The sequence below is a fragment of the Spermophilus citellus genome, assembly GCF_964194105.1.
Source record: "Spermophilus citellus genome assembly, chromosome: 1".
NCBI classification, from domain to species: domain Eukaryota; kingdom Metazoa; phylum Chordata; class Mammalia; order Rodentia; family Sciuridae; genus Spermophilus; species Spermophilus citellus.
Genome location: NC_138182.1, coordinates 133,845,186 through 133,871,214, shown reverse-complemented (window position 1 = coordinate 133,871,214; position 26,029 = coordinate 133,845,186). Strand labels below are relative to the sequence as shown.

Below are 26,029 nucleotides of genomic sequence, written 5' to 3'. Positions count from 1 at the left end.
CAATTACCAAAAACTGCTCTCTCCACTAAAATGTGCCATGAAATCAAGAAGCTTATCTTACTTGCTTGCTCCTGTATTCCTAGTGCCCAGCAGAGTGGTAGGTGCAGAGTAATATTCCAAAAAAATGCCATTAAGGAATGGGATGGATAAATAGCATTTACCAGAAACACTCTGTGTGCTCAATAAGGAGCCTGGAGCTATACAGACAGTTCAGAACAGCCCTGTGAAGGATCATCTTTTATGTTATCACTGATAAGGAAGCTAAAGCTCAGAGAGATCAAGTAACACGTCAAAGGTCATACAGCCAGAGCTGGGCTTCTAATCTAGGTTTGACTAAAAGTACATTCTCTTAATCACTATATGGGAGAAAACCTGTGTTTTCTGCAGTACCAACATCATTTGATTGGCAATTGCTCTCAGGAGCTCTTGGTAAAATAGAAAACTGAGGCAGTGGAAAAGAGTGCTGAAATCAATTAGTCATGTCTGATTTAGCTGAAATCAATTAGTAATGTGAAGGGTGAAGTAAAACATCTAGTTATGTATGTGCCATCTATTTTAGGCTCTTACACTATATTGTATGAATCCCCTTAGGATGGGCAATAGAGGCAACAGGTAAAAAAAGGAGAGAGAAAGAGTGAGGGGCAGAAAGAAATGTTCTGTTTCTTTGCTGACCTGACTTTTTACTTCCTCTTGCTACACTTTTCTTTGAATGGGAACACATCTGTTACAGGCATGTATAGAGGCTGGAATACAATCTCAAGTACAACAGCTTTGAAGAGCCTTGGAAACCTTGTGATACTGCTTCTTAAGCTGTCCTCATGGTGCTGGAGGGGCTCTGGATCACCTGATATTTCTGTGGACCTCCAAAGAGGCTATTGATTCACCTTTCAGTGAAAGCAAAGTGTTCTGGTTTGAACATGAGGTGTCCCCTAAGAGCTCATGTGTGAGACAATGCAAGAATGTTCAGAGGTAAAATGATTAGATTATGAGAGTGGGCATCTGATCAGAATCTCTCTCTGCTTCCTGGCTACTGAGTACTGAGCTGCTCTCCTCCACCATGCCCATCTGCCATGATGTTCTGCCTCACTTTGGCCCAGAACTGTGGAATCTGCTGACCATGAACCTCTAAAATCATGAGCCAAAATTGAAATTGTCCTTGGAGTTGTTCTTGTTAGGTCTTTTGGTCACAGCAACACAAAAACTGACTAAAATACAGGGTTAGGCAGTGGAGGCAGGTGATAGTCAAGCTCTGAGCTGGAGTGTGGGGATTGAAGCCTGGTTGCAAGTCAGCCTTTGCAATCCACTGGCCATGGAATAATCACCATGATTTACTGTCCAGCCAAACCCTGTGAGGGAGCACTGTATATTGATGAAGAGTGTAGAGTTTAAGTTCCAATATTTTCACTTCCTGTGTAATCTTGGGTAAGTTACTTAAACTCTTTGAAACTTGCTCGCTTCCTTTAAAAAAATCACCTCTCTTAGGAGCCCTGAGAATTAAATGAGAATGATAATCAAATGAGATGACAGTTTGTAGAGGAAAATGACTTGCTCTTGCATGCAGCAAGCACTCAATGCATGCTGTCTGTGAGGCAACCACATGCACGCGGGGAACCTGGAAAAACAGAGCCATTTTCTGAATTTGTCTAAGTTGACCCAAACCAAATAGCTGTGGGGTTCTGCTTGTCTTCCCAGTTGGCATCTGGATGTTTGGAATACTTAGCCTCGTGTTTTCAGAACTGGTATTTTCAGAAATGGGAAGGGCAGGGGTGGTCAGAGCTGTTCATCTTCTTCAAGCACTGTCTGAAGTCTTTGTTGCTGCCTCTCAATTAGGACTCCTTCTAATTAAAAGAGGAGAAAAAAAAATCACTCTCTCACTATGTGTTTTCAACAATTTTGAGAATGTGAAGCTGGACATCACTCCACTAGCCCCCAAGGAAACGCACTGGTGAGACAGCCCTTCCCCTCCACTTCTACAGGAAACAGTTTAGATCATGGATATGCACCGTCTTGGCTGCCATTTGTCTGGTATTACATGTATATCAGGGACTTTATTTTCTTAACAATCTTAGTCTGTTTAGTATTACTTACTACAATAAATTACTTGAGCCTGGGTAGTTTACAATGATCAGACATGAGCTCAGCTCATGGTTCTAGTAGCTGGTCAGTCCAAGGGCTCTGGTGCTGGCATCTACTGAGGTCTGGGGTTTGGTGAGGGCCATATTGTGCACCATCGTATGGCAGTAGGGAAGAGGGTGAGCAAAAATGTGAGTGGATGAGGTAGAACTCATAAAAGACCTGAGTCCTTTTATAATCAGCATTAGTCCCTCCATAAGGATAGAGCCCCCTAGGACCTAAATACCTCCCATGCCCCAACACTGTTGCACTAGGGATTCAACTTCCAGCACATATTTGGGGGGCACACATTCAAGCCATAGAGCAAACTTATAAAGCTGCCGCTATTACTACTCCTGTACCTCCTGAGCCCAGCTGCCCCTCACCTGAGCAGCATCTGTGAAACAGAGATGCCTGGCCCTGGCCCCTAAGTTTTGGATACACTTATCTAGAATGGAGTCACAGCTCCCAGGTGATCCTGATAGACTTTTAGGTTCAAGGATCACCCAGGGCAGAAGAATAAAGTTGGGAGCCGTGTAGCAGATTTCTCATGCTTAGCAACTTTTCCATTCTCTCCGTGGAAGTGGCTGACTCACGTTCCAGGTGCTATTTATTTATCTCAGTATCTCCATTTGTAGTGCGTAGGCAATGGTGCTTCCTCACTGCCATGCTGGATGGGTAAACAGCTTGTAATGTGCCATTTAAATGGGAAGCATCCGGAAGAAGTGCTCCTGGGGCGAGATGTGGCCCCATTTTAGTTTCAGTGTGGGGGTGCTTGGCACCACATCATTGGCAGCTCAGAATCATCAGGAACCACAGGGTGGTAAGTGACCTATCCTGTTGGACCAAAGTCTGAGGTGCCTGCTCACAGAGTTTGGGATAACGGGGATCTCTGATTGCCCCATCCTTGGTTAAGGAACGGCGGGAACCCAAGTATAATTAGAACCATTAACTCGCTTTCAATATGGACAGTGAGATTTGTGGCTCCCGCTCACAAAGGAAATATGACGCGGTAAACATACTTGCAGTTATGGATGGTGCTAAGCACACCATTAAACTGAATGCTAATGGCTGCCTCCTGCTCCCTTTGAACATTTTACCGTGGCAACCGGCAGGTGCCCTTTTCCTGTCTTGTCTTTCATCTTCTCATAATTCTCTACTGCCATGGCTCTTTGGATGATAATGGGCATATGCCTGAAATAGTAGTTACAGAGAGAATTAGAATTAGATGTATAAAAAGGCAAATTAGGCTGGAGAAGGATTCCAGCTTGTTTCAGACAGCTCTCTCACTGCTGTGACTAAAGGACCCGACTAGAACTACTGTAAGGAGGAAAGGTTTATTTAAGGGCTCACAGTTTCAGAGGTCTCCATCCATAGACAGCAGGAGCCATTCCTTGGGGCCCCAGGTAAGGCTGAACACCATGGTGGAGTGTGCGGCAGAGGGAAACAGCTCACATCATGATCAAGAAGCAGAGAAAGACTCCATTCGCCAGATACAAATATATACCCAAAGCCACCCCGCAATTCTCACCTCCTCCAGCCGCACCCTACCACTTCAGTTACCACTCTGTTAATACCTATCAGGGGATTAAATCACTGATTGGGTTAAGATTCTTTCAACCCAATTATTTCTCCTCTGAACCTTCTTGCATTGTCTCACACATGAGCTTTTGGGGGATCCCTCATATCCAAACCACAACACAGCTCCTTATATGATCTGCTTGTAGGCTGTAGAAACCTTGGTGTTGAGAAAAGGCTAAGACAGACTGAGGCGAACATCTGTAATTGATGTATCTTAAATGTTCTGTATAGGAAAGGCATCAAATCTGACTTCTGAGGCTCGGTCGTTAAGCTGTGGAGCAATGTGACTTAGGGTTGAAGAACAGGAATCGAAGAGTTTAACATACTTGGATAGAAGTTCTTTCCCATTGCCTACAAGCTGTGTGGGCTTGGGTGAGTTATTCTGCCTCTCTAAGTGTCCTCATCTATAAATCAGGGGAGATAATAATGTCCCTGCCTCTGAGAGCCACTGGGAGGTGACACCTTAGCAAGCACAAAGTGGGTATAAAGCTTGTAGTTTGGAATCTGGTGCAGAGGAGGTCCTCAGTGAATAGCAGCCAGTCTGATGACGATGGTGACGATTAACAACTTGCTAGGTGACTTTGGACCAATAACTTCCTGGAACTTCAAATCCTTATCTGCCAAAAAAAAAAAAATGAGCTAATAACAGTACCTGAGTCATTTAAGGATCTGAATGGGAACTAAATGATGGAAAGCCCTTGGTACATGACTTGGCACATAATAAGTGCTCAATAAAAATAAAAATGCAGTATCTGCTGAAGAAGCTCCATCATCAAACCCAAGGCATTTAACGCTAGACATGGAGGAAGAAAAATGCAAACAGCCCTGGATGTTTTTGTCAGTTCCATTTTTTAGCAGCCAAAGACTTTCTGCTGCCTGCCCTCTTGTTGTACCAGCTCCTCCCAGCCTTTATCAAGACAGTGTGCTGGAAAACAGAAAACAGGATGCTGACCTCCAGAAATATCACAGCACGTATCGAGCAAGGTCTCAGACAGCAAGGGCCATCAACAATAGAGCCACCTGAGCACAGTGGCTCAGCCAGCAAAGCCTGCCTGGGGGTCCTCTTCAGTCCCTGCGCTGGACCCTCAGGCAGCCAGTGTTCCTACCCTCCCTGAGTCCTGCTTCCCCAGAGCCCTCCCCAGGACTGTTCTCCAGGGCAGTGACTCAGTCTGCTCGCCCTGTTCTACCAAACTCCAGCTCTCCCCGGGAGAAAATGCTCTGGTGGACCAGTCCTGATGGAACTGCTTAGTCAGACGCCTCGTGGGGGTAATTGACTTGCTTTTTAAATAGCATTTACGTTTTAATTTCTAATTGCAAAAGTGATGCATTTTTATCTTAGAAGACTTGGGGGGAAGAAAAACAAACATGGGGAAGAAAACAAAAGTCCTGAGGCACAGGTCCCAGTGCAGGCCAGTGAAATCAGAACTGCTAGAGCCAGGGGATCCCACATCTTTTCTAAGTTCCCAACTGAATTCCAATTGGCTGGTGAGGTCGAACCATCAATTGGAGTTATCTACCAGTAATACTTTAAAAGCATTCCCTTTCGTTTTTATTTTACTATTTGGATCCAACTGCACTTGAACACTGCTTTTTAAAAGTTGGACACAATACCTTCATTTTATTTATTTATTTTTTACATGGTGTGGAGGATTGAACCCAGTGCCTCATACATGCTAGGTAAGCGCTCTACCGCTGAACCACAACTCCAGCTCAAATGCTGTTTTTTTTTTTTTGTACTAGCAATATATTATGAACATCTTCTTATATAATTAAATGTTCTTCTAAAATGGCTAGGTAATTTTCCATTGTATAGATGCACATAATTATTTTCACCAAAAAACCTTTCATTACATATTTTTCTAAAATTTGTCAATTAAAATAATAATGAAATGCATTTCCAATTTTAACCTCCAAGTACTTATGTAGGTGGCATTTATATGGCATGTAACCAGATATTACACATGATTCTTAGGCATTCCGTCTATTTTCTTTAATCCTCAAAGTCAGCCTATGATGTAGGTACTCCTATATTATTCCTATTTTAGGGTTGAGGAATCTGAGGCTCAGAGAAATTAAATTCATAGCTGGTAAGTGGTAGAGCCAGTCCATACTCTGCAATTAAATTGCTGGGTAGAAAAATTCGTAAAATTTTAAGGTTTTTAAAACACACAGCCAAATGTGAAAGGCTATAAAACTTCTTAACCAGCAGCATTTATGAGACAGTACAGGGTGTTGGAACTGGAAGAGATTCTATCCTCCAATGGAATGCATCAATTTAAAATCTCTCCTTTCATGTAAAGAAAATCTTGCAGAGTAGGATTATAAAAAATGAGACTGAATAGTTGTCTTATGTAACTGGAATAGTTGTAAGAGCTGTGCCAAGAATCTGACAGGCTGGTGTGTTTGTGGAAGTAATGAAATGGCCCAGGTTTCCCAGTTGGTCCCATGCTGTGGCCGGCGGAGAGGTATAATCCGGAGGCTGTTCCTGGGGTAGGTGTCCCTCTCCAACTTACTTCTTACTCTGCCCTTCTGTTTGGGAGAATGTTTTCAGTGAGACAGAGAGAGAGAGAGAGAGAGAGAGAGAGAGAGAGAGAGAGAGAGAGAGAGCGCTCCATGTGTGGCAGCTCACAGGAGGGTGGGAGGAGCAATGGCATCCTCAACCAGGTAAAACTTTGTTGGACTTAGATGCCATGCTAACAGGCCTGGATCCCCATCCTACAGGAAGCCAGGCTCAGCTCTTTCCAGGAACTTGTGGAAATGCACAAACAAGACTGATATTCTGGAAATCCTGGAGGTAGGACAGAGGAGCCACAAAGCCCAAGAAGACCAGGGACTCCCAGGAAAGAGGAAAGGATAGTGGAGACAGAAGGACGTAGAAGACCACTGAGAGGCTCCACAGGTCTGAGGTCTCAGTGAGAAACCACAAAGCTCTGAACACTGTCCTCAGTTCTATGTGTACTTCTCAGGTCTCCTCGATAAATTTTGTGCCCTTAATTCTCTCTTTTATTCCTGGGGGGAGGGAAGGTACTGGGGAATGAACTCAGGGGCACTCCACATTGAGCCACATCCCCAGCACTACTTTGTGTTTTATTTAGAGACAGGGTATCGCTGAGTTGCTTAGCACCTCCCTTTTGCTAAGGCTGGCTTTGATCCTCCTGCCTCAGCCTCCCAAGCCTCTGGGATTACAGGTGTGTGCCACTGCACCCAGTCCTAATTCTCTCTTGGAAGAGGGTTGTAACTATGAAAGATTCCTCTTATCTTCACCCCCACCATGCAGATGTTGGACACTGACATACCAACATTTATGAGGAATTTCTTATTCATAGCAGGAACTTCCTGTGACTATGAACTCTTGGAGGATAGGGCCATTGCCTTTTTTTTTTAAAATTATATTCATTCTTAGAGGTTCTGGCAGGTCACAGTTTTCCTATCTATTTACAGGTACCCCATCCCACTAATTGAGGTGTGGATGGGAATTGTATTATTATATTAGTGAACTGTATTTTGGTTGCCAGCTACAGAAACCTAATTTGAAATAAAGGGGAGTCCAGCATGGAGAGCAGGTAGGGCTAGATTCAGGGTTTTGAAGCCTTTTGCTTCTTTCCTTTCTTTCTCTCCACTTCTCCCTCTCTAGAATGGCTTTTCTCTCCTACTTGTGAATTGGCTACCGTCACAGGGCCAGGGAAGATGGATTTTGCGTATGGGTGCTGAGGGAAGAGAAAACTCTTTTGCCTTACTTATTGCAATTCTGAGTCAATGAAGCCTGGGGCTGCCTATGCCAGTCTCCAGCTGTGTGACCCCAGCTTGGCGACCTAGTGGAAGGAGAGGACAGCTCTCTCTCAACATCCATCTGTCAATCCCGGAGGACTGGCTAGTGTGTCTCGAGTCACACTGAGTCAACCAAGGACTGTACCTGATGTAGTGAAGTATCACAAGCATCCAATATCCCATGGGGTCACCAGGATGCATCTGTTACCTGAAGAAAAGAGTGAGAAAATACTGTTAGGAAGACAAAACCTACTAAAAGCCCTATTGTGATCTAGATTCACTTTTTCCAAGTCCAGGTCTCAACTGGTCAAGTTAATTGGGGTTCTTCTTTCTTTCATTAATTACATTTTTTTCTAGCACTCCCCCCACCACCACTTTTTAAATTTGTTCTTTTTAGATATACATGACAGCAGAGAGCATTTGGACATATTGTACATACATGGAACATGACTTATTCTATGAGGATCCTGTTCTTGTGGTCATACCCGATGTGGAGTTTCACTGGTTTTCTAGCATTGTTCTTTTTATCTACAAATAACAGATGAACACTGTTTTTATGACACTCTGATTTTATTTAACCCTTCTTCTTCTGGTACTGCTTTCCTGTAACTATAGAACATGTGGACATCACCATATTTATTGTGAAATATCTCCAATGAGACCTACCTTTGGAGCCTCCATTTCTCAGCCAATTGCTCATGGAAACCTCTTTAAATGCTGGATTTGAATATGTGGCCCTGAAGCAGCTGCTTGCAGGCCACTAATGAGCCCTGGCTGCTGGATCCACGGTCCTTTCTTTGCTGCATTTCCCTGGCTGCCCTGGCATTCTTGATGGGTAATCTGGCTTTCCGGCGCCACCTCGACTTTGGAAGCAAAGAATGTCCTCATGAAGGACCTGGAAAAACGGATTCCATTCTTGGCACTTGTGCCCTCTGGGGCTCTCTGGTTTTGTTCTCCGTCTATAAATAGAGGAGGAACTTATTGTTCACCTCTCCACCTTTCTTCTGGGCTATATTTTGCCTTTGGCAGGCAGACTGGACTTGTAGAGTACAAGCTTTGGAGTCGGGCAAGCTGGGTTCATGTCCCAGCTCTTGAGCATACTAACCATGGGCTGTCAGTGAGATTTATTTATTTTTCTTTCTGGTAATTTCTCTGAGCATCGGTGCCCTCTTCTGTACATGGAGGGAAATCCAACTCACTACATCTATGTACTCTATATAAATTGCCAGCCCATTATATTTTTTAAAATATTCATATTTTACATATCCTAAAGAAGCTGGCCATTAGAAACAATCCCAAAGCTAATTACTCCTTGGTAAAGTCCCTCCTACTACATTATCTTTTGTGGAACAGCAACTTTTCCTTTTATTCTGGTATAAGCACCATTTCTTCCTTGCTTCCTCCTGTCCTCATATTCAACATGAGGACAACTCCCATGTCCTCCAGGTGGGGGAGCTGTTCTTCTTTTGCCCTCTATGGTTCTGATGGGCTAAGGGGGGGTCCTGTGACCAAGACTTGACCAATCATGGTATCGCCTGCCTCTGACCACAGTGATTGGCTCAGTCTGGTCACATGACCCAAGTTTGGTTTATTGGTGTTTTCCCGTGAATTTTACTTGTGAATGAGAAAGGATTCTTCTCCTTGGGAGCTGCTAATGCAAATTGATGCAGCCTTGAGCTGCCTGGGCTGTGTCTCCTGTTCTTGTAGTTAGGAAAGAATGAGTTCAGACATGGAAAGGTGCAGAGAGCTAAGAGGGGACTGAAGTAGGAAGTGGGTAGAGAAGTCATCATTGGATTTTCTGGGGACAGCTCTGGCCTTCATAGACACATGCCAGTGAATTCTGATTTTTCTTTAGGCCGGATTGAGTTAGGTTTCTGTTCCTTGAATTCTAAGATCCTAACAAATTCGTGAACTATCGCGAGGCCACCAGCACATGCCGGAGATCCTTTCTCCTGCCCAAGAGGGTGTAAGTCACCTGAGAAAATAAAGTCTGAAATAATTAGTGAAGAAATAAAAGAAAAAGTCAGAAAAATAGCTTTAAATGCAGAGTACCTGCTAGGTCCAGCCCACACAGGAACTGGAGCTGTACAGTTAAAAAATGGCTCCCGTGGTTTATTTAAGGGGTACATCAAAGGTGAGGATAAGGTTTCAGGGGTGGGATCTTGCTTCCTGATGTCTTGCCAGTCAACAGGCTGGTTGTCATCTTGGCAGTTTACACCCATCTCTGAGAGGCTGTGTGTCTATGTGACTGCAGTGGTCCTGCCCCTGAGGCATGAGGGACCTTTTTGATCAGAGCTGAGGGGGAGTTCACATGTACTAGGGCCATCTTAACAGCAGGAGTGTCACTGTAAGTTCCCAATACCAGACTTTCCTACTCACTGGCTACGATGTTGAAAAGATCCTCAGGCGTCGTCTGTGGATGGCTCTCCACAGTGGGCTTCTTTAAAGTGATAGCTATCTTGTAGATGAGAACTGTGTGTGACACAACAAAATCCTGACCGCTAGTCTATTGCTGATAAGAAACTGAGTCATATATTGAATTTGTACCAAAGATAAGAAAATCCAGGGCTACAAAATCCCTTTTACATTTATATCATTGGAATCAAACACAGTACCTGGTGCACAGAAGGTACCCATATGTCTTTGGGGGAATAAGGTAGAACATGAGAGAGCATTTGATTGGTTCACTTGGTCAGTCACCATGCCATAAGGAGCTCCTATTGGAACAGACCACCAGCTCCCGTTGGGCCCTCAGCCTGGTTAGCTATGGTTAAGCTCCTCAACCGTGTTGGGATCAGTGGTGAGCAGGAGGCCAGGACACAAAAAATAACTCATTTTGCCTAAGGAGATGTTTCAGTTCAACTGGGCGTGGCAGGCATTGAGTCTCCCAGAGGGGAGAGAAGAGCAGCTGAGAGCTTTGTGTCACTGGTGCAGGCCACTTGAGTCCTCCTGGTATAGCCCTCTGACAAGGGTTTGGAGAACCCCTGGGCAAGCTCCAGAAAAAGCAGAGCTGCTGCTGGCCTGCTGAGATCCCCCTGGAGCTACTTTTACAGAGGAGAGCCACCAACAGGGCCGAGAGGAGAATTCTGGGAAATCGGGGACGCCTGAAGCCACTGCCAGAAAGAGAAGCTGACTCCAAGTGACAGGCGGGGCCTGCTGGTGAGAAACAGCCCTGTGCTCTGGTGAGGTCCTGGTGAGTGGCAGCCTCTGCTGGGGATGAGGGACCAGGGAAGCAACAGCATTCCTGGGGCAGCCTGGTTCTGGCCTTTCCCCAGGTCTGTAAACCCCCCCAGGCTAGGAAGGGCTTCTCCTCCTCTGGGTCAGGAGAGGGGCAGGACAGCTTCTGTCCTCAGATGTGAGCAGCAGTTTGTGGAGGATCTTGAAAGAGAGAGAAAGCCAATCCAACCCCTTCAGGCCTAGTGAGGAGGGCAGAGCCCAGGCAAAGGCGGGTCCTCTGGAGGAGCTGGCTTTGGGAGTCTGGCATTGGAAACTGATTTAATTTTGGCCTTGTCTCCCCCGCCACAGAGTTAAATGGCAGTCACCTCCATTTAGAGGGGCACCAGCAGGGATCTGGAGCTTTGGGGGACCCTCTTACTCTATGCAGCAGAGGGACTAGCGGCAACCGTTTAGTCTCTCTGACTTTCAGGCTTCTGAGGGTAAATCAGGAAAGTAGGGATTCGTGTTCTGGAGTAATCCAATATGAGTAAACCATACTCTCCCTCCAGTGAGTGGCTTAAATTCTCTTCAGCTTATTGAGATGACTGATATGGGAAAAGTGGTCCTCGAAATTAACTTTCCAGTAGGGGATTGATGAGAAGCAACATTATTCTAAAGAGAATGACAGTAGTGATAATTGTTATTATAACGACAATAAGGAAACCACCATTTAAAGAATATTGTCCGCGAGCCAGGGCCTCTATTAAGGGTTTATGTGCCTCACCTTACTCCATCCTTACAGCCCTCCTCTGGGCATGAATATTATGATTCCTGCTTTGAGAATGAAGCTGCTGAGGCTTAGAGAGGTTCCACTGCTTTCCCACACCATGTCCCTGTTAAAAGGTGGCAGAGTTGGGATTTGAACCTAAGGTCTGCTGGGTTCCGTAGTGAGTAGTGACTTGCATTATCTACTGGGGCAGCAAGGCACGTGGAAGTAGCACTGGCCCACCAGCCCACCAGGAGACAGAGCTGAGGGCATCTCACTGTCAGAGTGGTGTCTGAGACCCTCAAGGATGCAGCCCAGACATTTCTATCAGACCCTGTCACCCCCCACCAGGTTGTTCCCCACTCCACAGCATCCTCCATTGGCTTGTTCTCCATACTCTTCTACACCCCAGAGCCTTTGTGGGTGCTGGTCCTTATTCTTGAAACCCTGTCCTCTCTCTTGCTTCTGGCACATTCCTGCTCAGGCAAGATGCCATCTCCCTTTTGAAGATGTTCTCTGATTTCCAAATGGCCAGTCCTTTTGCTTCTGTCATGGCATGCTCTGTAATTATTTGTTTTCATCAACATTCGTTCGGCAAATACTTGCTGAGTGACTCATCTGCTGGAACATTGTGTTAGGTGCTTGTGAATTTTCTCCTGTCCATTTACCCTGTCCTCCAGACACCTACCACGCCCTCAAATTCACAGGTGGTTGGTTTTTGTTGATGTTTGTTTGTGTGAGTTTCTTTATAGAGATGTGTTTTATTTTTTCCTGAATTCCAGGGAATTGACAAAGAAGGTCCATAGAAAGTTCTCCCTAGCTATTTGATGAGTGCATATAAGATCTGGAACTTATCCTGCTTTTGAATGACTATTTTTTTCCCCTTATATAACCTGCTAGCATCTTAGATGTTTATGAACAAAAGTTGGGTCTTGTTTTGCTTTTTTTCCCCACTGCTTGGCATACACAAGGAATGTGGTACGTGTTTATTGGCTAAATGATTAGTGAAAACCCTGAGGTCTGGAGAATGAATATGTTAATTTTTCAAGGATGGATCAAGTGCCCACGCTGTGTCTAACACTGAGATCATTGCTTGGGTGGCACCCAGAAGAGCTCACATCCTTAGGAGCCTAAGTGTCCAGTGACCAGACCTATACACAAAAGTGACAAAGGAAGGATCCAGCAGAGGATGAGCCCAGATGCCAACCACTGTGTCCAGGACCGATGCTGGTCCCCAGCTGTGTCCTTAGCCCACTTCTGATTCCCAAAGCTTTCTCCCTTAGAGAACTCTCTACCTCTAGAGAGCAATGACTGTGGCCCATGAAAGGGCCCTGAGTTCCTGCCGGGTGATTGCCCATCTACTTGAGCCTGAATTAAAGTAGAACGAAAGGCAGGGACCCTTCCTGACCCCAAGCATCATTGCTTGTATGCCTGGGAGGGACCACAGCTGGTCATTTGGCTGGCTCTCATCTGCCTGTAGAAATCATGTAGGGGGATGTGGAAAATCCTTGTGGAAGGTGTATTAACATCCAGCCCCAGAATTCTTTCGTGGGGGAAGAGCTGTCTTAAAATTCAGAAGGCAATGTTTCAGGAGACAAAGTGACAGAGAGAAAACAGGTGTTTGGGGCATAAAATAAATGAGGAACTTGGATGAGGGGATTTGAAAGAAGAGAGGAAAAAAAGGAGAAGAGGACAAGTGGAATCTGGAGTCTGCATTGGTGAAAGTTTTTAAGAATAGGGATGTCTAATATTTGTTAGCACATTTTGAGTGTGTGTGTGTGTGTGCATGCTGTAAATCTTTCTCTGTCTTCTATAAAGATCTCTCCCTCCTCGCCCTCATGCACAAGAACCTCCAGTGGGTTTGGGGTAGAGGAGAGAAGAGAAATTGAGGAAAAATTGCTGAGTACCTTGTTTATATTGGCAAAGAAAACCCACACAGTTTGATGGACCATCCCAAAACTGAAGTAATTTGTTGGAATCAAGGGATTACAGTGAGAGATGATAGAAATTCTCTAGGAGGAGAATGGGACTTGTCTGTTGCATGCAGGTTGGGGTCTCAAACCCACCTTTATTTGACCCTCAAAGAATAGGGGCATTCATTAGGATTCTTTAGTCCTAAGTAACAGAAATTGTGGCTAAAATGTCAGTAAAAAAATCTCTCAGGAGTATTTTCAGTGGCTCACAGAATTGAAAAGGAAGTCCATCAGCCAGGTCCTGGTGAGTTGGAACTTGCTGCAGCCTGGCTGCAGCAAAATAACTGGGGGGTGACGAACAACTTGTGTACATTGATAGAGCAGGAGTGGGAGCTGTTTATTGTAGGACAGGAGGGGTATATATACATTCCACACAGCTTATCTTAATTAACATAAACTAGATAAAGCAGTCAACCAATAAGGAATCTCCACACTTAATGGCTCACTGGCGCCACCTCACAAACCACTCCCTCTGGCAAAATGCCAGGCGCCATCCTGACTTGTTTACAGACCCTAACAGGAACTAGTGGACTGGACACCACTCCAGGGACCCCTGGGGTGAACTGGCCCAGTGGTTTGCCATGCTAAGGAGGCTTCCACCAAGATGGGACAGGAAGTCGCATGGACCCCCTCAAGGTCACCTCCCCACATGATTGGCTGGGGCCGCATGGATTAGGGACGTCACCATTGACCATTGTCTCAAAGAGATTTGATGAAGGAAAGAAAGGGGACACTTCTTCCAGAACTCCACAGAGGGGATGCCAGGCCCACAGAAACACCCCATGTTCAGGCCCACGGATAGGTACCTTGGCTCTGCACAGGGTGGAGCAGGTGACATTGTCTCCTGTGCTCTCCAGGAATGCATTTTTAAAAATTTATTCTAATTAGTTATATTTTCAGTGGGCTCCTGGTTAGAACTAACCAGCACCACAGCAGGGGCCGGCCAATGGAGGAAAAGGGCAGGGCTGAGAATGGAGTCCCCTGTCCTCCCGTGTTGGGCCCTATCTTCTACGTGGCGCCCTGGCCCTGCCAGCCCCCACCCCACTCCCAGCCTTCTGCTCCAGCTGTTCCCTCTGCCTGGAATTGCCTCCCCTTTCTTTCTCACCTGTTCATTCACTTCAAACAAGAGAATCCCCAGAAAGGAATCTTTTCTAACCTTCCCCTTCCTCAGAGGTAGGAGTGTCTCTTCCATCTCTACCTTTATTCTATTTCATCTTTAAAATAGGTATTGCTTGTGAAAATAGTCAGCACAGCACATGGCAAACATTTTCGGCATACAAAGAGGGATAGAGAGGAAAAATGGTCCTCCCTTTGCCTCTGACCTCGGCTTTCCCGCCAGGGGACAGTGCTCTCCCATCTCCTTCTAGAACACCACACATAGACAACTCCACTCTCCCCGGGAGGCCCTGCTTTTTCATTTTCTGGGCCTCTGAGGGGAAGGACTCCTTGTCTGCCTTGGGGCATGTGTACCCTGCAGCTCCTTGTACAAGTTCAGCCACCAACAGCTTAGAGCTGTGTTTTTGCCCAAGGAGAAGCGGGAGGGCTGGGGGATGGGTGCTGTCTGAGATCACTTGGTGCCACGCTCTGTGATCTATGAGTTGCTTTTAATTTCCTGTGCTGGCTGCCGGCAGCCGGAGGAAATGAGGCAAATAGCTGGGCTTCACATCTAGCCCTGCCTGGACCCGGGCTTGTCTGCTTGCTGCAGGGTCACGGTCCTTAGATCCCGGAGAAGAGCTGAGTGCCCTCCCCAATCTCTGCACCTCCTCCACAACCCCCCCCCCCTAATTGAAGGAGGGGGCAGGTTGGTGACCTCATGGCTGCAGGAGTCAGGGAGAGGGACTGAGTTTCTCACCTGGGCTTTGGGGTGAGACCCAGATGGTTAGGGTTCTGGCTCTGTGGCCTCCTGGCCACCTGACTTTAGGGCAAGTTGCATTGACTCTCTGAACCTCAGTTTTCTCCTCCATAAATGGGGCTAATAGAAGGACCCATTTCAAGGAATTCTCAGGAGGATTCAGAGAGAAGGAATTCTGTGTGTGAGGCCAGATGCTGGAGCCTGCCTCAAGCTGAGCTTGTGGCTGGTCTCCTTTGTCCTCTCTCTTCCTTCCAGCATGCCTTCCCCTTCCAGGGACAAAGTGGCCTTATTTTTCCTCATCTCTTCTGACATGAGCAGCAATAAATCCCATGCTGCAGCTTCTTCTTGCCACCTCCCTTTGATTTAGTGCCGTCTTTGTGCCAGGCATGATGCCTTTAATGTGGGACATGCCAGCTAATCTCAACCACCCCTCCTATTCTTGCTTATGAGCTGGGGTTCCCTCATGGTTTCCCCTCCGGATAGGCACCTTGGCTATTATAGACAGAATAAGGAAAGCCAGCAGCCTGGTGGTCATTGGTACGAGGGTGCACGATCTCCATCACTGGGTTTGCATTTTCAGAGTAGTTTTCAAGAAGAGGTCAGAGTCTAGTTCTTAAGAATTAATGAAAGCCAGGCCAATGTGGCACACATGTGCAATTGCAAGGATTCAGGAGGCTGAGGTGGGAGGATCACAAATTCAAGGTCAGCCTCAGCAAATTAGGGAGACACTGTCTTAAATTAAAAAGGGTCGGGGATGTAGTTCAGTGTTTAAGCATGACTAAGCTCAATCCCCAGTACTAAACAAAAAGACAAGAAAAAAGAAAAGAAAAAGGAAGAAGAATTAATTGATCACAGAAGCAAGTCAACCTTCCTCAACAGGCTTGTTCCTTCTGGGGAACAAGGAAAGCCTTTCTATCACCCTTAAGAGAACACAACAAAGGCCACTGCCTCCACCCCCTGAAATTAAGATCAGCTCAGCAGGTGTCTCCAGAGAGCAGGGCCGAGTTCCTTGCTGTGATGTTTTCACAAAGCAGGTAAACAGAGCGGCTGCTCCCTGAGTTCCACCTACTAATGCTCAAGATCATTCAAGGAGCACAAAGTGTCCCCTAATTGAGTCCCCTGAAAACCAAAGAGGATGCCCCACCTTTAACAAAGTGGCTCTGCTGGTTGCTGAGCCTTTGTCCTGAGCAGCTGCAGGGCTTCCCTGCACCTGCAGGTGTCACCGGCAGCTGGTAGCCCACCTGGTGCTTAGGTGGTGAAGGCAGCAAGAGAGGGGTGAGGAGGGAGAGTAGGGGCTGGGGGAACACTGGCCCTGACTTGATGCATGCTTTGGCTCTGTGGACATTTTAGGGGCAACTGACTCCATTCATTCGCTAATGAGGGAACCCAGGGATGGGGAGTGACCCGGCTTACATTCTACACCCACTTGTCCTGAAATCACTGCAGAAGCACCTTCCACCGGAATAATCAGAGTACTGAATAGTTAGCTCATGTCACATTTCATGAGGGGATTTCACCTTCTGTCTCCCCCTCCCTTTTCTTTCCTCACCTCCTTCCCTCCTCTGCTTATTCCTTCATCTCTCCCTCTCCATCCTCTCATTTGGTCTTTACAGCAACCAGGCAAGCTTCCAATATTTTAAAGATGAGTAACTGAGGCTCAGAGAGAGGACACTGCCTGCCTGGAGTCACACCAAGGTGAGTGCCAGAGGAGCGATGGAGAGGCCACCAAATGCCTCCCACTGATGCTCCTTGCTCACACCGATTACTAGCTGTAATCCCCATTCAGGTTCCTTTGTCTGCTTCCTCCTCTGTGAATAGGGCAGCGACAGTCGCCACCCCTCAGGATGGTACCTGAGTTATAGAAAATGCTCATCCGAGTATGTGGTGCTTAGCAAGGGCTTGATCAAAGTCACCTTTACACCGTGCATCTTGACAGTCCTAAACACTGTCATCATGTAGATGGTGTGCACCTATGTTGAACTTGAGCTTATTTTGTGCTCCGCAGTGCAAAAGATTTATTTTGCAGTGCAAATTAGACAGTAATCCAATCTTCAGTTGGCAAAGATGTTAGTGCTGGTGAGTGTGTGGGGACACAGGAAAGAGATGGGCAGAGTCACCCTTCACACAGTTAATAGCAGGGGTACCCTCACTCCCCCGGGGGAGGCTGCGCTTTCCTCTGCCACTGGGGGCAGGAAACTTGGCTTCAACCTTGGGAAGACCAACTTTGGAGTTGCACATTAGATGCTACAGAAATCCTGCAGGGATTTCGACCCCACAGTAGGCATTCTTCAGAGAGTGGCATTAAAATGCAGGAAAGAAACTAAAAAATGTCTCATAGTTGTGTGGTCAGATGGGGAGGAGGAGGTTTCAACTGTTCTTGGTTGCACAGTCAATAAAAGAGTGATCTCTGAAAAGTGAACACATTAAAAGCCAGCCTGCTGACCCTCTGGGGGTGACTCACAACCCTCTCAAACTTACCTGCCCACACCTGCACTCAGGATTCCATTTTACCCTATGACGCTTATTGCTCCCTGCCCACCCTTTGGACCCTTTTCAATTGGCCCTGAAAGGAAGATGAGCATGCTCTCCTCACAGGGCTGATGTGTGCAGTAAGAGACAGACTTCACCTTAACGGGTTAGCTCATAAGAAGTGCTCAAGAACAGTAGCTCTTCTTGGGGAGAGTCTTCTCGGACCAGATTCCTTTGGTATTGGTTTGGTACTAAGGCATTATAAGGATGTCTTGGGTAAGTCCTCTGAACCTCAGGTTTATCACTTGTAAAGTGGGAGTAATGAAGGTTGCTCAGAGTATTCATTGAGGATATATGTTTAGCCCTTAGCATGTGGCCTGTCACATAGTAAGTTCTTAGCACCACAAATGGTAGCTGTGAGTTCCTGCTAGAATTGTTACATCTCAGTTCCTCTCTGGGAGGTGGCTTCCTTCCACCAACCACCATCTTTGTTGCCACCTGCTGGCCCGATTGCTCAAGTGTGCCTGCCTCTGGGTCCAGCACTATGCTCCAGTCCCCTCCCTCTAGCAGGTGCAACGGTGATAGACTCGCTGTGAGTATGCCTTCTGTGCTTGCCTGGGCTTGTTGGCTGGGGCTGTGTGCTGCCCACGTTTGGCAGCGGAGGACACCGCCCTAGGACTGGGATGTCTTGTGCAGCGTGGCGGCTCCAGGGCCTCCACCCCACTGTTGACTTTGGCATGGAGGATTCTGGGGGAGTTCAGAGCAGCACAGAAAAAAACAGTGCGGCTCTGGCCAATTTCCTTGAGCTCTGAGGGAAAGAAACAGAAACAGGCAACTCGAGGAACAACGTGAAAATGGGATTGGAAGTTGCAGGAAGCCTTTGGGGCGTGCTCCAGGAGCCACAAGCTGTTCCTGTTTGGCTGCCTGGGGCTTCGTGCTCTGCTGGGTGGAGGGGGTCAGATGAGAGGAGGTGAGATCTCACTGTCAGAGGGGTGGAGGCAGGTCCCTGGGGATGGCAGAGGGAAAAGATGGCGGAAGGCTGGAAGGAGATTGTGGCCCGCGGTTTTCCTGTGTGGCGGGTGATGGAACCTTTTCTCCACCCTCCAGTTCCACTTGGGATGATATCTGTATGACTCTTTGGTGTTTGGGGGATTAGATTTGTTTGGGGGTGTGGAATGTAAATTCAAGGTTGGCATTGAGTGTGAAAAGAAGTGGCCAAAGGGGATTGGATCTTAGATGTTCCCCCAAGACCCATATGTTAAAGGCACAATTGCCAGCCTGTGGCCCTGGGGAAGGGCAGGACCTTCAGGAGGTGAGGCCTAGTGCAAGCAAGTTAGGTCACTGGGGCAGGCCACTGAAGGGACCCTGGTCCCCTCCTTTTTCCCTTCTTGCTTCCTGATGGCTTTGAGGTGAAGAGACCTCCACCACACATTTCTACCATGATGTGTTGTGCCACCACAGGACCTGATAACTGTGGACAGGAACCTCTAAAACCAAATAAACCTTTCTTCCTCTAAGTTAGTTTATCTCTGGTATTTTGTTATGGCAACAGAAAAGTGACTAACATAGGGACCCTGCACATAGTGATCACCCTTGTCTAAAAATGCAGTGACCTGCTTACTTATTGTAGATCTCATTCTTCACCTGAAGTAATGTTGAATTCTATTGAGAGCACAGATTAATGTGGGTATGGATTCATATAGAAGCTGATCGACATAGACCTCTCCTTCTTCCCCCCCCCCCCTTGCTCCCGGAAAGAAAAGCTTATGTTGTAGAACAAGACAAATTAAAGGTAAAGATATATGGGATCTTGCCAAATGGGGAGGAGGGGAAAGGAAATACAGGTTTAGAGAAGCAGAAGAAGTCGTCCATACCTCAAGACTGATATTCCTTTTATCTAAAACACAGTGCCCCCCAAATTCATGGCTAGAAACAAGAACATTTAATTTGCTCCTGAGTTGGCAATTTGGCCAGGTTCAGTGGGAACCGCACGTGTGTCTCCCTTCACTCCACTGAGGTTGCTGGAAGGCTGGGGCTGGGGCTGTTCTCCTCACTCACTCACATGTGCTGGCTGTCGGCTGGGGCTGCCCATGCAGCCTGGACTTCCTCCTCCCCATGTGCCGGCTGGGGTCCCAGGATGAGCATCTTCCCAGGGGGAGAGGGCCAGGCAGAAGCTGAGGCACCCTTTCCAACCCAGCCTGGAGAGTCGCGCTGCTTTACTTCGCACCTGTCCATTGGCAGTGAGTCACCTAGCGCGTGTCTTCTCAGGCTGCCATAACAACCAGACTGGGTGGCTTAACCCATGGAATTTATTTCCTGTTCTGAAGGCCACCAGACTGAACCCAAGATGTTGGTGGGGCCTCTACCCTCAGTTTGAGGATGGCCCTCCTCACCCCATGTCTTCACAGGATCTCCCCTCTGTCTGTGTCTGTGTCCTGCTGTCCCCTCCCTATAAGAACATGGATCAGAGATTAGGGCCTACCCTAAAGACCTTGTCTAAATGACCTCTTTAAAGGTCCTGTCTCCAAATACAGTCACATTCTGGAGTACTAGGGATTAGGGTTTCAACTTAGGAATTTGGAAAAGGACACAATTGAGCCCAAGACATCCAGCCCAGGCCATATTCAAAGGAAGAGGAATATTAAAGAATCTGCACAAGTATTTTAACACCACTACCACTGGGTAAGTGGCAGGGGTTTTGCCAAGTCTGTATGTAGTTGACAGGTCCCTAGGCTCCACCCTCTGCCAGTAACCCCTGTAAAGGTTGTGGAATCTCAGAGGTCAGTGGGATGATGGCTTTCAGGAAAGATCCCTCAGCCCCCAGGTGCAAGTAGCACATGGTACTGTTCACTAACAGAAGGGCCACAGATTTTAAAAATCAGGATTTGAGCCATGAAGTGACTCAAAAAGACTCTACTCCTGTTACCCAACCTCCAAATAAGATACTAGATTCTGGCATGAACATAGGAGCTGGAAAGGCTCTCAGAATCATGACTGAGATTGAATTTCCCACCAACCTGATGAGTGAGGGCTTAAGAGTTAGATTTTATTTAACTTGAAGTAATGTGATGTTCCTTCCAACTGAGCTGGGGACCAAGAACACGTGGGTTATAGTAGAAAAGAATTATGTTGGCTTTTCACATGAGATAATGCACTCATCCAAAAACCATTACAGTAAGAGTTATCAGCTAACCTCCTCTATTCTGACAGATTCCAGCAGCTGCAGGAATGGTGCATTTCCCTGAAGAGTGACTGCCATAGATGACTCTATTAGTCTGTTTTTCGTTGCTCTCACAAAATACCTGAGCCTGATTACTTATAAGCAAAGAGGTTAATTTAGCTCATGGTTATGGAGAGTCAAGAACATGGCACCAGCATCTGCTTGGCTCTGGTGATGGTCACTGGGGCAGGCCACTGAAGGGACTCTGGTCCCTTCCTTTTTCCCTTCTTGCTTCCTGATGGCTATGAGGTGAAGAGACCTCCACCACCATACACTTCTACCGTGATGTACTGTGCCACCACAGACCCAAGGCAACAGAACCTAGTAACTGTGGACAAAATCCTCTAAAACTGTGTGTCAAAATAAACCTTCCCTCCTTTAAATTAATTTATCTCTGGTATTTTGTTATAGCAACAGAAAATTGACTAACACATGTTATAGGCAGAGGCTATAGCATGGTGGGTGGATGCCATCATAGTGGGAGGATGTGTAAGAAGGAGAGATCATATGGTGACATGGGAGGCCAGAGACATTCCAGCAAGCCTTGTTCTTTTTGTAATTCACTCTTGCAGGGAACTAACTGGGGTCCTGTGAGAATTACATTAATCGCTTCTGAGTATTCACCTCATGGCCCAATTACCTTGCATTAGGATCCACCTCTTAGAGGTCTAACTGCCTTAACACCACCACAATGAGGACCAAGCTTCCAATGAATATTTGGAGGATCCATTCAAACCACATCTGAATTTAGAGCAGTGTAGTTTTTCAAAAATCAAATTAAGATGTCATTTTTAGCATTCAAATGAGTGGAGAAGTGGAGGACAGTTAGGGAGAGCTCACCCTGGGGAAGACCCCTGGGCAGGGTGGATGTGTCCATGTACCACTCACTCTCTTTCTATCTTGCTCTCAAGTGTCCCACAGAACCTGTCACCTCTTTTCTATACTTCTTGAAATGCCACCAATAAGCGATTTAGTTAAACGGACACATTCCCCTGGCAGGTTGAAAGGGTGATCGTTTTGTTCATTAATTCTATACCAGGACATTTTGATTGACTTAGGGATTCGTTATCTGGTCCTTTATTGGTTCGAGGGGCTTCAGTTTCAGCTGGGAAGGATGGATGAGCTCATTGGACCTCCTTTCTTAGGAGCACAGAGACAAAACCTTCCACTTCATCTCTCAGGGGTTCAGAGTTTTGATATTTGTTTGTCCACCCAGTGTCACTTCACCATGGTTGATTTCAGAAAGTGTGATACGGCCCAGGAAGATGATTCTCCATGAGAGAAAAAGATATTGAACCAAAGGTGAGATGTGAGAATGGATGTTATTCTGGGTCTACAGGATGTATTTCTATTATATATATTTCCTCCTGTGGGTTGGGTCTGTGGCCCAACGATTGTGGTACCACCTAGAGCAGGGGACCAACATGACCTTCCACCCACTCTGGTAGCCTTGTGTCAATTCCAAGTCTCTGGCCTTAGGACAAATTGGATTAGTAAATACCATCTGAAATGAGTGAGCTCATTGCCTATTCTTCTCCCGTCATGCCAGTCTCCCTAAAGCAAAATATTAATAAATGCCACTATATAAAAATTAAAATGTCTTTATGGAAGGAAGCAAATTCCACAAAGTCAAGAGACGAACAATAAAGTGGACGGTGATATTTGTGACACATACAATGGACTAAGAGTTAATTTCCTTATTTTACAAAGAGCTCATACAAATCAATATGAATTAAATATGAAAAGGCCAATTGAAAAATGGGCAAAGGATATGAAAGGCAGTTTTTCAGAAAAACAAATGCAAATATCTAATAACTTTATGAAAAGATGTTTGACTTTCCTCAAATTAAAGTCATGCAAATCCAGATGACATACCGCCATGTTTCTGCTATCAGATGGGCGAAAGCTTAAAAAGTCTGTTATCTTCAGTGTTGATGAGTGAAGGAGAAAGCAGATATTCTCATTCACAGTCACTGTGCAGAGAACTGGATATAATATTTTAGTCGAGCATTTTGATAGAATGGGTTGAATATCCCTTATCCCTTATGCTCGGAACTAAAGTGTTCAAATTTTAGATCTTTTTTTCATATATGGAATATTTGAAGAGACTTCTCTATTGAGTGTTTCTAATCTAAAAATCTAAAGTCAGAAAAGCTCCAAAACCTGAAACTTTTGAACATCATGTTGATGCTCAGAAGTTTCAGATTTTGGAACATTTTAGATTATTAGATTGGGGTGTTTGACCTATATCAATCACAATTGTAAATTCATACATTCTTTGACCCATGAGAAAGAGTGTAAATCATACACTCATGGACATACAATAGACGGTAGATAGGAGAATACTCACCGCAGCAGCTTGAAAGGGGACAATGGGAAAGAGTATCATTGGGGATTTTTTATTATAATTACGGACACATCCTTATGATGGAATATTATACAGTCACAAAAAGAAAGTACTAAACTATATCCAAGCTATTGAGGGAGAAAAGTAGTACAGAATAGTAGGCACAAAATGGTCCCATTTATGTGAATAATATACAGTGTGTATGCATAAAACATTTCTGGAAATATTTTTAAACATGGGGAATGGGAAGCCAAGAAGGGAATAAGGCAATTTTACTTTTTGTGACAAGTATTTCTATTATATTAACTTTTTTATCATTTGCATATCTTGTACTTATTTACTAGTTGTTTTTTTTTAAGCAGGCTGATGGAAATCTTCCTGTAATACACAGCCTGTTTACATGACTATGCTCCAGGTGTGCCTGTATTTACTGAGTAGTGTGTTGTCTGGCAAAAGGTATCCCTAAGTGGGACAACATCAGGAAACTGCTGGCCCAGTTTAGGAGCATCATGTGAGATGTTGTGGGGAGAGGGGGTCCTGGGAAGCCAAGGTCCTCTCTGAACAAGGTGGAGCATTGTTTTAGTTAGCTTTTTCATTGCTAAGACCAAAACACCCAATAAGAACAACTTAGAGGAGGAAAAGTCTGGTGCTCAGAGGTCTCAGCTCATAGATGGCTGACTCCATGGCTCTGGGCCCAAGTGAGGTACAACATCATGGGGGACGGGCCTGGTGGAAGAAAGCTGCTCAGCTCATGGTGGGGCCAGGAAACAGAGAGGGAATAGGACAGGGGCTACAGGGAAGGAGCACCTTCCAGGGTACACCCCCAGTGCCCTCCTCCCTATAGCTATCACCCAGTCAGTCCACTCAAACTTGGATGGATTGATTAAAGTTACAACTCTTGCAATCTAATCATTTCACTTCTGAATATTTCTGTATTAACAGGATCTGCCCCCCTCCCTCATATCCAGACCATAACGAACACAGGCAGTGAACCATCTGGATTAGTACTGAAATTTCTTGGTTTTTATGGACTGGTGGGATCTAGAAAAGCTTGGACCTCAAGGATAAAAGTTATCTCTCCAGCCCTCCAGTCACTGCCCAGTTCTGGTGAAAGTTTTAGGTAGAATTGCTCCTAAGCAAGCTGGGGCTGAAGATAAATATGTTGTCCATCAGTGGAAGGAAGCAGGACTTGGAAAATATTAGTTTGTGAGCACAAAACCCCAAAGATAAAAGACCAGTTCTTGAATTTTATAGACATCTTGGGATTTATTTTCTAAACAGTTGTGCTGGCCTGCACAGAGACAGGATGATTGGGTCTTGTAGTGAGATTCTACAATACGACATCTCAGAATGCAGAGATTTGGCTTCAGATTGCTTTTCCAGCAAGAAAAGTGAAGCCCCATCCTGTTGGCGATTCATCTTGCAGTTGTGGATTGAAGTCGCTGAAGAAGTTGCATTTATATGAAACATCCTAAAGACTACTTTATCTTGCATTGTGATTGTGGAGAGATAGAATGCTGCAGGTTAAGAGACAAAATTTTCTTGGACTATCTTAACTCCTTGAATAGCCATTTACCTTAACTTAAAAAAAAATCTGACCCCACATTCTTGTAAATAATAGATGAGCTTCTAAGAATATATCTCTACATGCAAACCTCCAGTGCCCACTTACCCTAAAGCTAAGGCTGTTGAAAGATTCCACCTGAAACCATATCAGAGATGCTCTCCTTTCTGTAGCCCCCCTACCTCAAGCTCCTACCAGTGTAATTGGTCAGTTTATTAATTGATTGATGACCTTTTTTGATGATTAAAGTTCATGTAACTTTTATAAGTTCTTCCATACATTCAGGAAACTTGAAACCATCTTCCTGGCCATGGTAATTTAACATGGAAAATTAATATAGTAATTTAACATTTAACTCAGAAATAAACAAGTTTCTTAGTTCCTACAAAGCAGTCTTTCCCCCCTCCCTCCCTCCCTCCCTGCTGAGAGCCACAGCCGAGTCGGAATGGCCTCTGGCATTTTGCCAATAGTATTGGTTGAGAGGCAAGCCATTAAGATGATGCTGGATTGATTCCGTTGTATATTAGACCTTTACTGTCCTCCTCGGACTGCTACTTTGGCGTTCTCGCGCTACTTTGGAGTTCTCTTGGGGATTCCCACAGAGTTCCCATTGGTTGGGGAAGTGCGGGAGGAGGGATTTCCGGAAGAGGGATTTCCGGTTGTTGGTTCCTGGAGGAGCCGCGTGGCGTTCCGGAGAGTTCCCGGGGAGCGTGTGTGGAGTGTGCTGGTGGAGTTCAGAAATAAAGTTTGTTCCTGCTTCAGTGGCTCATGATTTGTGCCCAGCCAGACTGCAGCATTTGGCGGCCCGTGCGGGGAACAACTGAAGCTCAGAGGTAAGTGAAATTGCTCGCCCCTGAGGGAAGGCGAGAGAATGGGTGACCATTTCAAAAAACAATGTGTTCTTGTTTTGATTTGTTTTGTTTTTGTTTCAAGCTGCCTATCCCTAGAACTTTCTCAGGCAAACTGGGAAAAATGGTTGGCTCAGGGTATGAAGTTGTTCACCCCTGAGGAAGAGATAGAAATAGACCACAAATGCATATGTCAAGAAAATAGAAAAATCGATACAACGATTTTTTTGCTCCGTCTTTGTTTCATTCTGTTTCGGTTTTGTTTTGTGTTATCTTGTTGGATTGCATTATCTTTATTGTAGATTAGAAATTAGTAAAAAACAAACTGAAAGAGTGTTAAGTAAATTGTTAGAGGTCCAGACTATGGTAGAAA

General features: G+C 45.6%; 1 long non-coding RNA gene across 1 annotated transcript; it reads right to left on the bottom strand.

The window, feature by feature from the left end:
- Positions 1-4,101: 4,101 nt before the first annotated feature.
- LOC308652885 lies at positions 4,102-8,306 on the bottom strand. The gene is made up of 3 exons (XR_014022923.1): positions 8,128-8,306; positions 7,607-7,669; positions 4,102-4,310 (listed from the first exon to the last, which is right to left on the bottom strand). It is a non-coding gene; the product is annotated as an uncharacterized lncRNA (long non-coding RNA).
- Positions 8,307-26,029: the final 17,723 nt, after the last annotated feature.